Source organism: Mauremys reevesii, linkage group 7, assembly GCF_016161935.1.
Source record: "Mauremys reevesii isolate NIE-2019 linkage group 7, ASM1616193v1, whole genome shotgun sequence".
Classification (NCBI taxonomy): Eukaryota; Metazoa; Chordata; order Testudines; family Geoemydidae; genus Mauremys; species Mauremys reevesii.
In genome coordinates this window covers 77,286,221-77,291,464 of record NC_052629.1, presented here as the reverse complement: position 1 = coordinate 77,291,464, position 5,244 = coordinate 77,286,221, and the positions used below count along the sequence as shown (strand labels likewise).

General features: G+C 62.1%; 1 pseudogene; it reads left to right on the top strand.

Annotated features, from left to right (window-relative positions):
• The first annotated feature begins 1,153 nt into the window (after positions 1 to 1,153).
• LOC120369046 lies at positions 1,154 to 5,034 on the top strand (annotated as a pseudogene).
• Positions 5,035 to 5,244: the final 210 nt, after the last annotated feature.

Here is a 5,244-nt window from a genome sequence, read left to right as displayed (position 1 = left end):
AGCCAGGCCATGGAGAGGAGAAGTCCTGTTTGCCTTCCTCCCCACCCTTAAATAGGATTTACATACGGCAAGAATCTTTTGTTTCCCTCACAGTGGAAAGTTACAAGAAGTCCCAGATAATGTTTTAGTATCTGGGGACAAGATCAGCTGACTCTGTAGGGTTACAGCATCCATGAGTCATTGGCAGTATGGAGTGTCCACAGGAAGGCTAAGCTTTTCACAGTCCATTGTTCTTGCTGATGGGCCATCAGCCCTGTCTAGCTTTTCCATTGTTGTACCGGAAGTGTTAGCAGTGGGTGTCTCACAGAGTAGCATAGTTGAAATATAGATACATAATCAATATTCCTAACTTCAAATACAGAAATGATATAGGCATGCAAATTGGATAATCACATTCAGTGAATTGTAATCTTTCCAATATCTCACATGAGCCAGCTGGCATAAAGTATATCACAGTAATGTCATATTCATATCATAAGCATATTTTCATAAGGAATATGGAATGCAATGTCACACTCCCGACACCCCGCTCTCCTGGGCACGTTAGCGCCTCTGGGTCTCCCCCTCACCCAAGAGTTATGGGGGAAATGGGCAGTTCCCTACAGAGGTGGTGTTAAACTGAGATGCCTCACTCCCCCCAGTGTTACCCAGGTCCAGAGCCAGTGAGGTGCAGTAGTGCAGGGCTCTGCACCCTTAGGGGAAATTGCACCCCACTGGGCAGGCTCCATACCATGGGTGCTGGAGCGTGTGTGTACATGGCTCCTTACATTGCCCCCTGCTGTGAGAGGCTGGGGCCAGAGTAGCTGGGAGCTCCCCCACAGCCAGTGCCCCCTGCCTGTCTCAGATGGGCAGAGAGGGTTGTGCATCAGGCCTCTCCTGGTGCAGGTGGAGGGGGTTCTGGGTCAGGCCCATCCCAGTGCTGGCAGAGAGGGTTCTGGGTCAGGCCCGTTCCAGCATGGGGGAGAGACGGTTGTGGGTCAGGCCTGTCCCGGCACCAGCAGAGGGGGTTCTGGGACAGGCCCATCTCAGTGCTGGCAGAGAGGGCTCTGGGTCAGGCCTATTCCAGCATGGGGCAGAGAGGGCTCTGGGTCAGGCTTGTCCTGGGGCTGGCAGGGAGGGCTCTGGGTCACACCCATCCTGGCACAGGGCAGAGATGGTTAGGATCAGACCCATCCCAGTGCTGGCAGAGAGGGTTTGGGGTCAGCCCCCGCCCCCCAGGTGAGAGAAGTGCACCGTTGGGCCCCATTCCCCTATCCTCCGGGTGCCCCCCTCCGAGGCCGGATGGCCTGGCCTCCCGTCACACAGTCTGAGCTCAGGCAGGAGGGGCTGCATGGCCTGAGACTCCCCCTTTCCTGCCTGTGCCTCTATCAGCTCCCCTCCCCCACCTCAGAAACCCCACAGAGCTCGGTGATGCTGGGCTCTGCCCTATCTTGGCACAGGCTTGGGCTGGTGCTGTCTATCTAGCCCCACTCTCCCCGGGGCTTTGTGGGCACAAAGGGGTCTCTTTCCTCCTGCCGAAGCCAGCCACACCTGTCCAGCTGATCACTGCAGGGGGGCAGGGGTGTCTGAGGGCATCTCGCGCTGCTGCAGTGGAGGGGATCCCAGCCTGACCGGGGGTTCACCCATTATAACCCAGAGCCTTGGAAAGCATCACACCCACCCCTCGGCAGGGAGGCACACACTATTTCACAGATGGGGAAACTCAGGCACCGATAGGGTAGTGACTGGCTCAGGGTCACAGCGCAGTCCTGTGGCAGAGCCAGGCATGGAACCCAGGCATCCTGGTGCCCAGGCCAGTGCATTAAGCACGCGGGCAGCCTTGCTGTGTGCCAGCTGGCATCACTGAGTCAGTCCCAGCAGGAGAGGCCAGGCCGGGCAGCTGCTGAGGACCTTGATCCCTCTGGATCTGCCTCTGCAGAGATCCAGGATCACAGGCAAAGCAGCTGGGTGGGGCCGTTCCCCAGCCATATCTGGGCATCGCTGTGCCATCACCTTCATGGCCAGTGGAGCCCTGTGCCAGGCTGGGACCCTGGCCCCCTGAGCACAGGCCCCCTCACATGCGTTGGGGATGAGCGTTTCTGGATCCCACATGAGCAGAGGGCTCGAGGTGCTGTCCCAGTCCGACTGGGTGGGTCCCTGCCAGGCAGGTCAAGGCAGGGAATGGGTTCAGGGTGGGTCTGACAGAGGTGCCTCCTAGGGATAATGTGATGCTCCCCCCTCCATCCCCAGGTCTGTGTTCAAAGGCTCCGCTGTGTGCGTGTACTCCATGGCCGACATCCGCATGGTCTTCAATGGGCCCTTCGCCCACAAGGAGGGACCCAACTACAGGGGATGCCATACACAGGCAAAATGCCCTATCCACGCCCGGGCACCGTAAGTATGATTGGGGCCTCCTGCCAGAGTGCCCGGCAGGGCCGGCAGCAGGGGCGTGGGGGTCCTCTGGGGATGGCTGCAGTGATGGGCGCTGGAGGTGTGGGGCGGGGGGCACAGTCACAGAGTGCCCACCAGTGCGTGTGTCTGGGCAGGGACCTCCCCTGTGCAGAGACTCTGACGCTGCCCCCGAGGAGTCCTGGAACCTGCTCCACGATGGGGCCTAGAGCAACTCCCCCTGGCCAAGCCAGGCCTGGCATACGACTCAAGGAGAGCCCGAGAGTGGCAGACAGGCTGTGGCCATGAGGGGATGCACCTTGCCAGGGCCGGGATGCTGGGCATGGGGCTGAGGGAAGGGCCATGAGATTGTGCACTCAGAGGCAAGGGAGTGGGGCTGGCACCGCCCAGCCCTGTGGGAAGCTGGCTGGCTCCAGGCCTGGCCATGGCCCTTGGAGCCTTTGACAGCTGCCTGGGCTCTGCACAGCCTGGCCTGGTTTGGGAGCAGCCCAAAGCAATGGCCATCAGCCAACCTTTTGTCAGCCTAGCCCTGGGTGGGCTGGGGTCCCCTGCCAGGACCCCCCCACTGTGGGCACCCTCAAGCCCCTCTTCCCAGCAGGGCCAGGGGCAACTTGGCCCTTTGGCTGTCCAGCCACCTGCTGCATGGAGAGAGGGCAGCAGTGTGTGGGGCTCTCAGCCCAGCACCACCCCATGCTGGCCCCATGCCAGGGCTCTGCCAGCCCCTGCACCAGGGGCACCCAGCCTGCTCTGCCAGGGGAGAGGCTCCCCCTATTCCACAACCCCCGGCCTCAGCAGAGGCAGGGCACAAGGCCAGTGTGGTGGGGAATGGAGCAGTCAGAGGCTCCCCGTGAAGGGGGCACATGTGAGATGGTGGCTGTGGGTCGGGGTCTTGTGGCACCTGATGCTGGCTGCAGGATGGGTGCATTGACACCTTCAGGAAGGGAGAGTGGGCACATTGCTTAGGGCACAAGCTGTCCTACAGGATGGGTGGGATGGGGGCCATGCCTTGGGGGAATGTGGGGGGCCATGCCATGTGGTGGGGTGGGGCTGTGCATTGGGAGGCAGGCCATCCGGTAAGGTGGGAGGGCCATGCCTCAGGGGACAGGGTGGAGGCCATGCCACCGATAGGGAGGGGGAAGATGGTGACCTGGGGTGGGGAGGGCGTAAGCTGGGCTGCAGGATGGGGAAGGGGGCCCATGCCTCTGGGGTGGGGGGGAAGCCAGGCCGTGGGTGGGAAGCGGGGGGAGGCCGGGCCATGATTGGGAGGAGGGAGGTTGGGCTGTGGGGTGGGGCTGGCATCTTACCTTCCCACTCTGTGTTTCAGTGCCCAGGAGGCACCTTCACTCCCTCCATGAAGTCGACCAAGGATTACCCAGACGAGGTGATCAACTTCATGCGCTCGCACCCGCTGATGTACCATGCCGTGTACCCCGTGCACCGCCAGCCACTGGTGGTGCGCAGCAACGTGCACTACAAGTTCACCACTGTGGCCGTGGACCAGGTGGATGCAGCCGACGGGCGCTATGAGGTGCTTTTCCTGGGCACAGGTACCCGCAGACGTGCGCTGGAGAAACACACAACATGGACCCACCTGGGCCATGCGGGAGGGCATGCTGCCCGGCACTGGGCACAGCAGGGACTTAGCCCACTCTGGGCCGGCTCGCCAGGTCAGCGTTGCCAGGGCTGCGCTCCCCGCTCTCCCCATCAGACGTGCCTGGCGACCAGCTCGTTGACGGAGGAGCCTGGCAGAGAATTCCATCTGGAGTCCCCCCACCCAGGGGTGCAGCAATCGAGGCCAGGCTGTCTATTCAGGATGAATGGAGTGGGTGCCCTGTGGTGACTCCAGCCTGGCACAGAGCCGGGGAGGGTGTGGGGATCTGGAGGTGAGTGTCCAGCCCCTCCAGGCACCTGGCGTGGGGTCAGAATCAGTCCCCAGAGAACGTGGTGCCCTCAGCAGGGACTCAGCCACCAGAACTGGGCCGCACCAAGTGGGGCTGCAGGTGGGGCAGGGTCTGCGCTGGCTGTTGGTTCCCCACCCCTCATGGAGTGATTGTGCCAGGATGATGCCCTGGGCAGACCCCAGCCCACCCCGTGCTGGGCAGCCTGGCACTTGCTGGGCCACGTGGGGTCTGGGCCATCTGAGGCTGCGGGGCCAGGGTCTGTGCCAGGCCCCTGGGAACCAGCCTGGGGCAGAGGGGCTTGTTTAACTGGGGGGCTCATTGTGGCAGAGTGGCTGGCGCTGCCTCGGCCCCTCTCAGGGAACCAAGCCCCTGGCTGCCAGCCAGCCTGGGGAGCCCAGCCAGTGCCGCCACGCAGGTGGCAGGGAACGCTAATGACCCAGAAAGATCCCATTAGCTAACGGATGTGCTGTCTCCTGGCCAGCTGTTCTCTCAGTCGCCCCTGCACACGGCAGCCTGGCCAAATTCTCCCACCACCTGTCCCGCCCACCAGGGAATTTCCTCCCTGCCCCAACATCGGTGTAACGAATCGCCAGATCTGCCAGCTCCCAGGACAGTGCTGGACTCACCAGATCGGTCTCCTCTTGCAGGGGACATCAGGAGCCAGGTTTGGCACACTCTCATAGGGCCCTATGAGCCTATCAGCAATAGCAGGAGCAAGCCCAGGTGCTTTTACGAGAGGCAATGAAACCTGGCTGTGTTCTCTCCCAGCAGGGGGGCACTGTGGGGAGGAGGGGGTGCTGGTTGTGGAGAGAGTTCCCGGATACTCCAGTCCCAGCCTCTCCTAGCAGGGGGTGCTGTGGGGAGCGGGCAGGAGTGCTGGCTGGTGTGTGTGTGTGTGTATGTGTGTGGAGGGGTCCCGGCTACTCTAGCCCCAGCCTCTCCCAGCAGGGGGCAC